Source organism: Amphiprion ocellaris, chromosome 16, assembly GCF_022539595.1.
Source record: "Amphiprion ocellaris isolate individual 3 ecotype Okinawa chromosome 16, ASM2253959v1, whole genome shotgun sequence".
Lineage (NCBI taxonomy): Eukaryota > Metazoa > Chordata > Actinopteri > Pomacentridae > Amphiprion > Amphiprion ocellaris.
In genome coordinates, this window is record NC_072781.1 from 5,294,918 (window position 1) to 5,304,770 (window position 9,853).

General features: G+C 40.4%; 1 long non-coding RNA gene across 1 annotated transcript; it reads right to left on the reverse strand.

The window, feature by feature from the left end:
* Positions 1-605: 605 nt before the first annotated feature.
* On the reverse strand, positions 606-8,129 carry LOC129350766 (uncharacterized). Its single transcript, XR_008604270.1, has 4 exons — positions 7,920-8,129; positions 4,726-7,836; positions 3,943-4,101; positions 606-3,012 (listed from the first exon to the last, which is right to left on the reverse strand). It is a non-coding gene; the product is annotated as an uncharacterized LOC129350766 (long non-coding RNA).
* Between the last annotated feature and the right edge of the window lie 1,724 nt (positions 8,130-9,853).

Below are 9,853 nucleotides of genomic sequence, written 5' to 3' on the forward strand. Positions count from 1 at the left end.
GAACTACTGTGGGACTTAGAAAATTTCAGCCCTCAGACTGTGTGAAAGCTCAGGTCCTGAGGACTCGGAGGGTCTCGAGGCTTTGGAAAGTCTTGGAACTGAGGGTTCCACCCTCCAACACAAAGGCTGAAGTCCAACCTCCTGAGAAAAACGGTCGAGTCGAGACTCGAGTTAAAAAAAAACTCGAAAACAACAAAAAATAGATGATAAATGCGCAAAAAAAAGAAGAATTAGTATCTGAGCAAGTAGCTCAGGGGATAAGAAGAGTGACTACAGACTGGAAGGTCGCAGGTTCAAGACCCGCCACCGGCCTTTTTCTTTCTTTGTCTTTGTCAGGATTTTGAGAAAATTTAAGAAGTGTCTGGTCTTGAACCAGCGACCTGCAGCTCCATAGGCAAATCCTTAACTCACTGAGCTACAGATCAGATACAAAGAAATAAATTCGTCGTCCCTTTGGCATCGTAGTTCCTCAAGTGACCACATGGGTGGAGCCAAGGCGGAGTCTGGGTGGAGTCAGGGCGGAGAGTAGGCGGGGAGGTGGGTGGCGGCCTCCCCCCTCTACTCCCCCACCTCTCCCCACCACCCACCACACCTTCCCCCGCCCGACGAGTTCTTCGAGTCTCCACGAGTTCTTCGAGTCTCGACGGGTTTTCCCGAGTTTCTGGAGTTTCCACCAGGTCGGAGGCAGAACAAGCTGTCATGAAGAGGTGTTGAAGTCGGCCAGGATGGACTGACTTTTTACAGCGACTAGAAGGAAGACGACTAGAAGAGCAGGTCTTTAACCACCATCCATAAAATCCATGGAGTCGCTCCAGAGAAATGAAGGGAGGTAAACTTTTATCAACCTCCATCCAGATGTTCAACTTGATATCTTTACTTTGACATTTTTAGCACCACAAACCTTTAGTATCACACTTTGTTATCATTTATTAGGACTTTAATGGAATCCACCTGCAGATTTAATTTTTGTTGACAAACTTTATTCTTGTCATCGTGGGACTGCAGTATTTAAAACTGTTCTTTCTATTTGACCTCATGTTTATTAGTTTTAGGGGAGAAAGTTATTTTAGCTGTCGATTAGTCTCTTAAAAACCAAATAATAAATTGGATCAGTCAAGAGGTTTAAATTTCTTACTCTGTCACATTTTAAATATGACAAAAAATATAAAAATAAAGTGTCTTGAGACAATTTGACCTGTAACTGGTGTTATATGAATAAAATTGAATTCAAATTGTATGTATCTTGTAATGTTGGAGTAATTCAGCCATATATGTTGGAAAACACATTTTCTTTGTCCATTAATCTGTTGTTTTCTCCAGTAATTAATTTCTTGTTTTGGTTTATAAAATGTCAAACCCAAATATATTCAGTTTACTGTCATAAAAACCACAAAGAGGCAGTTTTTCACTTTTTATCTTAGTTTAGTCAGAAAGATATTTGATAATGTGTAAATTGTTGCAGCTTGTGAGCCGTAAAAGGTTTTAATCTTTGGGGCCAAGTGTCAGAAAACATTTAGAAACCAACATCAACAAAACACTCAACAAAGATTTGAACATCATTAAAGGGAAATCCAACTTTTGCATGACAATGTCTAATTAAAGGACATTTATTTCCAACGTAAATGTGTGATATTCATCCTCTGGAGCTTTCTCTTCACATCATCTTCCACCTGGACTGGTTTGGTCGGGAGCATGTGCAACAAACATTTGAAAAACTGCACTTTAACATCAATGAATGACACTGAAGTTTAATCTCTACATAAATGAGACTGAGTCTGGATGTGCTGCTCTGTCATTAACTCCTAAGTTTAGGGAAAGTTCAAACAAAAGAGGACAGTTCAGATCAGGCTTGAGAATGAGCTTATTTTGAACAAACATCTCAGACTTTCTGAGCTTCAGCACCTCTAGCAAGATATTTTAACAAGCAACTCAAGAGATCCAGAAGCTGGAGAGAGTTAGCTTTAGCTGAGCCAAAGAACATGTGGGACGCTAACCTAGCAAACATTTCAGACTTTTCTCTATGAATTCTGAGAAATAATTTCCTATTTAATGACAGAGCTACACATCTTAACTCAGTTTCATTAAAACAGACTCTAATTCAGTGTCATCCATCCATATTAAAGTGCAGTTACCCAAAATGTTTGTTGCATGAGCTCCAACAAAACCTGTCCAGGTAGAAGGCCACTTTGACAAACAGGAAGTGGAAGATTCCAAGCAGATTTATAGAAGGGGGAACCGGACTGTACTAAGTGTGGTCGAGTACAGAGGGGTGTTTTGTGGGTTTTTAAGGCTGATAATGATTATTAGTGAGACATTTGGAGTAGATATTCATTTGCAGTAAATGAAAGTATTTAAAATCTTGGAGTTAAACTTACAAGAACACAAACTCTAACAGAAAACTTTGTTGATACGTTTTTGTTTTGTTTACAGATGTTAAGTTAAAGGAGTTTTATTCGTGACGTATAACCAATCAAATCACTCCAGAAGACAGAGCGACCACAGGTAGATAAAGGTTCAGAGCCAAAGTAGCACCATTTTTAAATGTATTACCGTAAATCAGTAAAAAATAAAATACTGATAATCAGTAAATCAGTCAGCCCACAATTACTACAATTCTACAATGTATGTCTCTTTCCTTTGACTTGTTATATGTACAATATACAATGTATATGATGTCGTTTTTTCATACCAAAGGCTGTACTATGATGTACATACGATGCTACTCTGGTTGTTCTGGCTCTGCACTCCTCTTCTGTTGTTTTCTGGATTGTACTCAGCTGCATGCCTTCGTCCACCCGGCCTCCGTTGACTCGTCCTGCCTGCCGTCTCTGGAGCTGAAGCTGGATTGGAACAGACCAAAGTACAGTCCAATCACGATGCCAGCTGCCTCTCAAAAGGCTCCTTCATCTGGCAGGTGGCAGCACTTCTTCTGAGGGGAAGCTGAGCTGGTCCAGCAGAACTTTGGAGATGTGTTCCAGTGGTTGGTGGATGTGTGGGGAGATAGAGAGGGACCTTTGAATTGTTCACAAAGGAAAACAGGGAACCCATTGGTAGTTTTAGTTTAGGCTGCTACTGTGGTGTGTTTTTGGGTTTTAAGAGGTGAACAGGAAGAAGTTTTTTTTGTATTGATTATCTTTTACTTTGTTCCTGGTTGGAATGCCCATCAATGTCAACATGAAGTTCACTTTTAGTTCTGTTGATTTATTTTTATTTTACTAACACCCATTTGCTTTTAACCCCCTCACATGTTGTGTTGTTGTAAACTTACTCTTTCAAATAAATTCTCATCTAACCCTCTGGAAACCAGCGTTTGGACTGTTTTTGTGTTGCTCCTCACCTACTGACAGCTGTGGACTAAAGGCTATACTGTGACGTTTTTAGAGCCACATGCTGTACTATGATGTTTGTTGGGCGACATGCTATACTATAGGCTTTTTTAATTGACATATTACTGACATTTTTTTGTTTTTTTTGTTTTTTTTTAGCAACATATAAGAATTCGCACAGTTTTAAAAGTTACTATACTTTTACTTGTGCAATGAAATTATTATTCTATGGCATTTTTTAGATGACATGTTATACTCTGATGTTTTCTTGAATTACATACTATTTTGACAATATACTGCACTATGACATTTTTTGAACCACATATCATACATGACAATTTTAGGCAACATCCTATCATTTTGCGCTTTTTGAACCACATAATAATCTGTTTTGTTTTTTTTTCTTGCCAACATGCTGTACTATGAACTACAGGCCATACTATGTTATTCTTGAGTAAAGCATACTATACTTTGACGTTTTCTGAACTACATCCTATACTATGGCGTTATACACAGAGTGCTTTGGTTACATGTTGATTTATAATCTAGATTTTTTTCTGTTTTGTTTTTTGACAGGATTACCACAGACCTGACCATGAACACTGTTGACACCCACCTCAGGGAGACGCTGCCTAAGATCTCAAGGCTGCTTGGTCGTGGTCTTTCTGGCACGTACTCTTCCAAGATGAGCCGGGAAGTTTAACACTGATGGAATGACACCAGGTCTAAGCCGACAAACTTCCACTTCCTCCTCAACCCATAGTCTCTGGGAAACCTACATGGAGTAAGAAAAGTAGACAGAGAAGTAATTAAGTCTGTACACAACATATTAAAAAGAAATCATGCTAATAAATTAAGTACAAAGAACTGAATTCGCCAATATACTGGAGACCAGAGCTATTTAACTTGATAAGTATAACCTTGTTCAGTAACATTTCAATTATTTGAGAGCAGTCCTAAAGAACTGCCTGTAATCCCAATCATAAAATGGGTTTGGAGGAAGAACATAGATGGTAATCTGGATATGCATGAGTTAGGCTTTATAACTACTATTGGTAGTATTGGTGGTAGTAATAGTAATGTGACTACTACTAGTAGTGGTGGTAGTATACTACTGCTGCTGATACTGGCACTGCTACTACAACTTGTAATACTATTACAAATGCTGATACTACTTCTACGACTCTAACAGCTATTTTATACTACTACTGCTTGTACTTTTAGTATTACTACTACTGCTTGTACAACTATACTACAGCTACTATTAATCGTCTGGTATTTGGTTGTCAAGCTGCTAGCTCGCCTTTGCGTTTTGCTAGTGGCTAACTAGTTAGCTCTCATAGACTGGAAGCTCTCAACAAGATTTCATAATGAAAAAAGAACCAAAAACTATTCTTACCTATGAAAAGTCATTCCAAGTTTCCTTGTCTCAATCGTACGACGTAGTGTGTAACTGTATGCAGCACAGTGAGACGGCATACTTGTTTCCGTTTTCACGCCGTCTACATCAACGGAATGCACTGAAACTTTTCCCCCACTAGCTTAGCCTCGCTGTAGCACGCAGCTCAAAGGGGCGTGTCCTATCTACTCATTCATATCTATGAGAACAACGGTAGCTGCACATAAGGACGCCTGACGTTGATTAGCTGCGTAAATACCATAATATACAGTCTATGGTAAATACGTATGTGAATCGCATCATTGGCTGCAGCAGCCAGTCACCGCTCACTCACTGACTCACATTGAAAAATAGCACAGAATGAATTGTTACGTGTTTATTTTATTTACAATTTAGGCTGGATTTTTTTTTTGTGCAGCGCAGATTTTCTGTGCGCGGAGACCGTGTCAGCAGTGCGCAATTGCGCACGCGCGCAGCTTAGAGGGAACAGTGACTCCATGTATGTGAAAGCTCCGGGGATGATGAACATTTCCTTTCCAATGAAAACATAAATTATTATGAAGTAGGTCTGAGTCATAGGACCTCAAGGTGCAAAGGGAATGATGTTCCCTCACCTTTCTGAACGCATCTATGTATAGAAAGACCAGAAGAAATAAAAGGTCTTTGGTTGGAGGTCATCAAAGTCAAAAAAAAAAAAAAAAAAAACAACTTGAAATTCTAACCTCTATTTTATTCTTTTCGCATAATAAAAATCAGCCAGGAGGAGGTGTTTTTGCCTGGAAAGGTGAACCTCCCCATCTATCTTGAGAGTGTTTCCATTATAGATCACTCTAGGGCAACATAATCATTGCTGACACCCACTTTGCTGTACCTTCTTAAGAGTCGAGCTGAGTCTGCCAGGCATGAAAACATTTTAAACTGAGGTCTCCGGTGTTAAAGTGGCTTTTATTGTTCTTAATCCATGCATGACTAAAAACATTTGCATGGTAAATCCAGAACAACAATGTGTGCCTCCCTTGCTCTCCCTAAGCTCCTGCTTGTATTGAATGAGCCTGGTAGACTTTGCAAAGTTCACTTAGAGTTTCTGCATCTCTGCTCTGATTATCCTCGCTTGTCCAGGCAGAGCCACACCTGAACCCTCCCCAACACCACCCCTCCTTCAAAAAAAAGGAAAGAAAAAAACGTCCTGAAGAACAAATTATGCACTGGGGGAAGCATACATATCCATTTTTTAAACTTCATAATTCCTTCCTGTGTCCTACTTCCTCCTCCATTCTTATTCATTCTCACTGTCACACTATCTGTGATGTTTCCAATCTCTTCTCTCATATTCTGTTCTTGCTCAGATTCTGACAGCAGAGAAAAAATATCGCCACAGGCTGCTGAAACAAAGATCCATGTAACATATTGGAGAGGAAAAAAAATGGCGCTGGCTTTCTCCCATACACATGTATTGCAACCTTGACTTGGAGAAATTGCACTCCCATACAGTTAAATTGCAACAGCAGATATGTTTTGATGTCTGCAAGGAAATATTATGTCAACTTGAAATGTTAAGGGGAAACTCCAGTTTGGCAAATATCTGACAAACACAATGCACTCACAGCATATTTTGTCCACTAAAATACCTGACCATGCAGTACACTATCTGCTTCCATAGATGTGGTTTGGTTTAATTAGAAAAAAAAAAATCCTCTGTAACTTAAGACATTTACCTGAGGTGTGGGCTTCATTCAACCATTTATTCACCTTTTAAGCCCAACCATCTTTTCCTGGCTCTGTAGCAGTCCATAAATATGGTGCTTCATTCCTTAAAAAAAGTTCCCACCCGAAATGATGTTGCACTAAACACCATTGGGAAAACAGTTTAGTTGTTTAATTGTATGAGAGTGCAATTTTTAGGAGACTGGGTTATTTTGTCCTGCACTGTTTGTGTTTGCAGCTACATTCCCAGCTCCCACCAGATGTCCTCAGAGTAGGACCATGGAGTAACTCGTGGGTTGCAGTCAGGTAATGTTTTTTCCTTAGCAATGTTCCTAACTAAGGGTTCAAAGCTTCCCCATGCACCCAATTCGGTGTAGTATATACTGGACCATTGTCTGCTAAAGTAAATGGGATAATGTTGGCCATTTATTTACTGTGGCAGCAGCATTTGTGGTGTTTACTGGTGGTTTTTTTAGCCAATATATGCATAGGTTTATCATCTAATCAGAATCAGCATATTGACCATAACGGAAGTATGTCTTTTAGGAGGGAAATCAGATGTTCTTAAGATGATGGTGTTTTAAAAATTCAACACTGCTGAAACAAGCAGCAACCTCTAGGCCCAAAGAATGGTAAATGGGGATCAAACTGCCAACTTTATGATAAATGGGTAACTTGTTCTACTACTTTGATTGTCCCCAGAATGAAGTCAGTGTGTTAGGTTTTGTTATCTTAAAAGCTCAGATGCAGGGAAGAGATGGAGTCAGACTATGCGGTAATAGTCTTTTATTCAAAAACAAGGGATAACGAACTACAATTCCCAGAGAAACTCAAAATACCGGGAGTACCGGAACAACAGGATAACGACTTTAACTAGAACTGATTGTTGCCTCTAGTGGCTGGCGGACCCACAACAGGTAATTCCTGGGCAGGAGAACTACAGCTTACACTAGCTCAAATTTCTATAGCAAGTTCAGAAAACAAAAGGCCTATTAAGGAAGCCACCCAAACTAAAGTGTCACACAAGACACGCAAACTAGAAACTCAAATGTTTTAAGTGGAATAACCAACAACTAGGAAGCTAAACATTACGGCTATTGGAACTCTAACTATGAGCTGGGGTCCTGTAAACAAAAAACTACTATAGCACTTTTATTCTTTAAGAACTACAAACACTAACGGAGTCTGCTCGGACGGGTACTCAGCTGGCATCTAGGAGGGATGGCTGGCTGTGGCTCGACGATGGAACGGAGGAATGGACGTGCGGCTGCAGCGGCGACGGCTGGTGAGGACAGGAGCTGGTAGTCGACGGAGGAATGGTTGGAGAATGAACCGGGTGACTAATCCTGACGGTGGGGGAAGGCCGGTAGGTGGGTCCGAGGAGTCCAAATCTGGGAGCAGTCTAGGCTGAGAGGAGAATAGACACAAGTTACTAAGGTTCTTAAAAACAATAAACAGCAAGACTAACTGAGTAAACACTAACTAGTTACTTTTTACGATCCAACAAAGAATGAAGAGAAGAGTCAGGTTATAAAGTGATGGAGTGGTGGACTGATTGGTTCTGCACATCTGCTCCCACTTCTGCTGATTGCTCAGATGAGAACTGTCTACACCTGCCGCTGCTGTCTGCTGTCACTCCTTCCTAAAAAGGAAACACACACACAAGGGGAAGGAGGGGCCTAACCAGGACCTGCAGAGGCACACCTAACACAGTGCAGAAGTGCCCAAAGTTGCAGTACCTCAGATAGCCACTTGAGTCTGACTCCAAAAGCGATTCAGTTCCCATTCACCCCCAAGTTAAAATGCCCAACTTTACAGCAGAAATAAACATGTACATAGGCTGGTGCAAAAGGTGATCTCTATAGCTAATTTCCATGTTTGACAACTTTATAGGTGGGGAATGTTTAGGAAAGTCTTCCATTTAAGTTGTTTTGGACTGTTCCCTGGACTCCATAGAGGAGGTGGGTGAGAGGAGGATGTTGGCAAAGCTCACATCCATCATGGACAATCCCTCTCACCCACTGCATGACACTGTGGGGTCTTTAAGCAGCTCCTTCAGCAGCAGACTGAGACATCCACCCTGCAAGAAAGAGCGCTATCGCAGGTCCTTCATCCCATCTGCTATAAGACTTTACAACATCAGCATCACTGGCTGATGTTAACATAAACTGGACTATATCATTACCACCCCAAACCATAAAATTTGCACAGACATTCTTGCACTGCACATCTCTGCACTTTTAAACTTTATTTTTATTTTTTCTGTTAAAAATTTTTTTCACCCTTGTATATATTGTAAATAAAGCTGCTGTAACAATGTAAATTTCCCCTGGAGTGGGGAGAAATAAAGAACTTTATCTTATCTTATCTTATCTTATCTTTTTCAGCATAAAGTTGTGCACAAATAAGGGCCCAGCCACTTTGAGTGACAGGTGGATACCTTCACGGGACAATCAGTGATCCAGAGATGTTTGCATGGCCCGCCTTAACTCCACTCACACTCCACTTTTTCCTCATTTTTAGATTGGTTGAATAAGTTCGGAGGAGTCAGGCACCGCCAAGATGTCAACAGCCGAAGCCACAACACCGAGCTTCAAAACAGCTGAAAACTATAGTCCCCCTCATCAGCAACATCATTTTATTTTTGTAATGTAGCTTAATGTAAGTGCAGTTGGTTTCTCTTAGCACTGTGGTCATTTTTTCCTCAGTACATTTCATTTCTTCTTCACGTCTTTCCTTAAACTCACAACATGTTCCATCGAGGCCAAAGAAGTGTCTTAAGAAAAGACAGAATTGTTTGGACTTTTAAACTACAACATTGATCTCCTGGTCTTTCCATTCCACGCACAGACCTAACCCATTTTTCTTCCTATCAGGTTGTATTGTCTCATGCTGTAGATTTTTCTTGCCACCACCTTGTCAGTTTCCCGTTCCTGTGTCTGCCCACTTGTGAACTTTCATGCATATTTCCATTAAAGTCTCTTCATTACATATACACGCCAGCCTCCTGGTCTGCACTTAAATCGTCAATCCAGTTGCCTGTGCATACACCATTATGAGACCGTATTTGCATTTACATGTGCATATCTCCCTGCTGACGTGGCCTCCTTTTGCTGTGTGTGTCATCACTGTTTGTTTGATATGAATTTACTTTGTGGTCCTAAGTGTCCATGTCTTAGTGTTTCTGTGTGTCTTCTTGGTTATTTGTGGAATCAGCAGCATGGAGGACTTGTGTAAGATGAACATGCATGCATGATCCCCTAACTGTGTTGTGAGTGCACTTCAAAGTTTAAAGAGAATTGAAGTTTTATGTGTTATCTCGCAGTGAGTTGTAATTGGACATAAAGAACAAACGAGTTACACATGAGACCCAGATCAATATTACACCCTCCTGCCTTCCTTTCATCCTCCTCTTCTCACACAC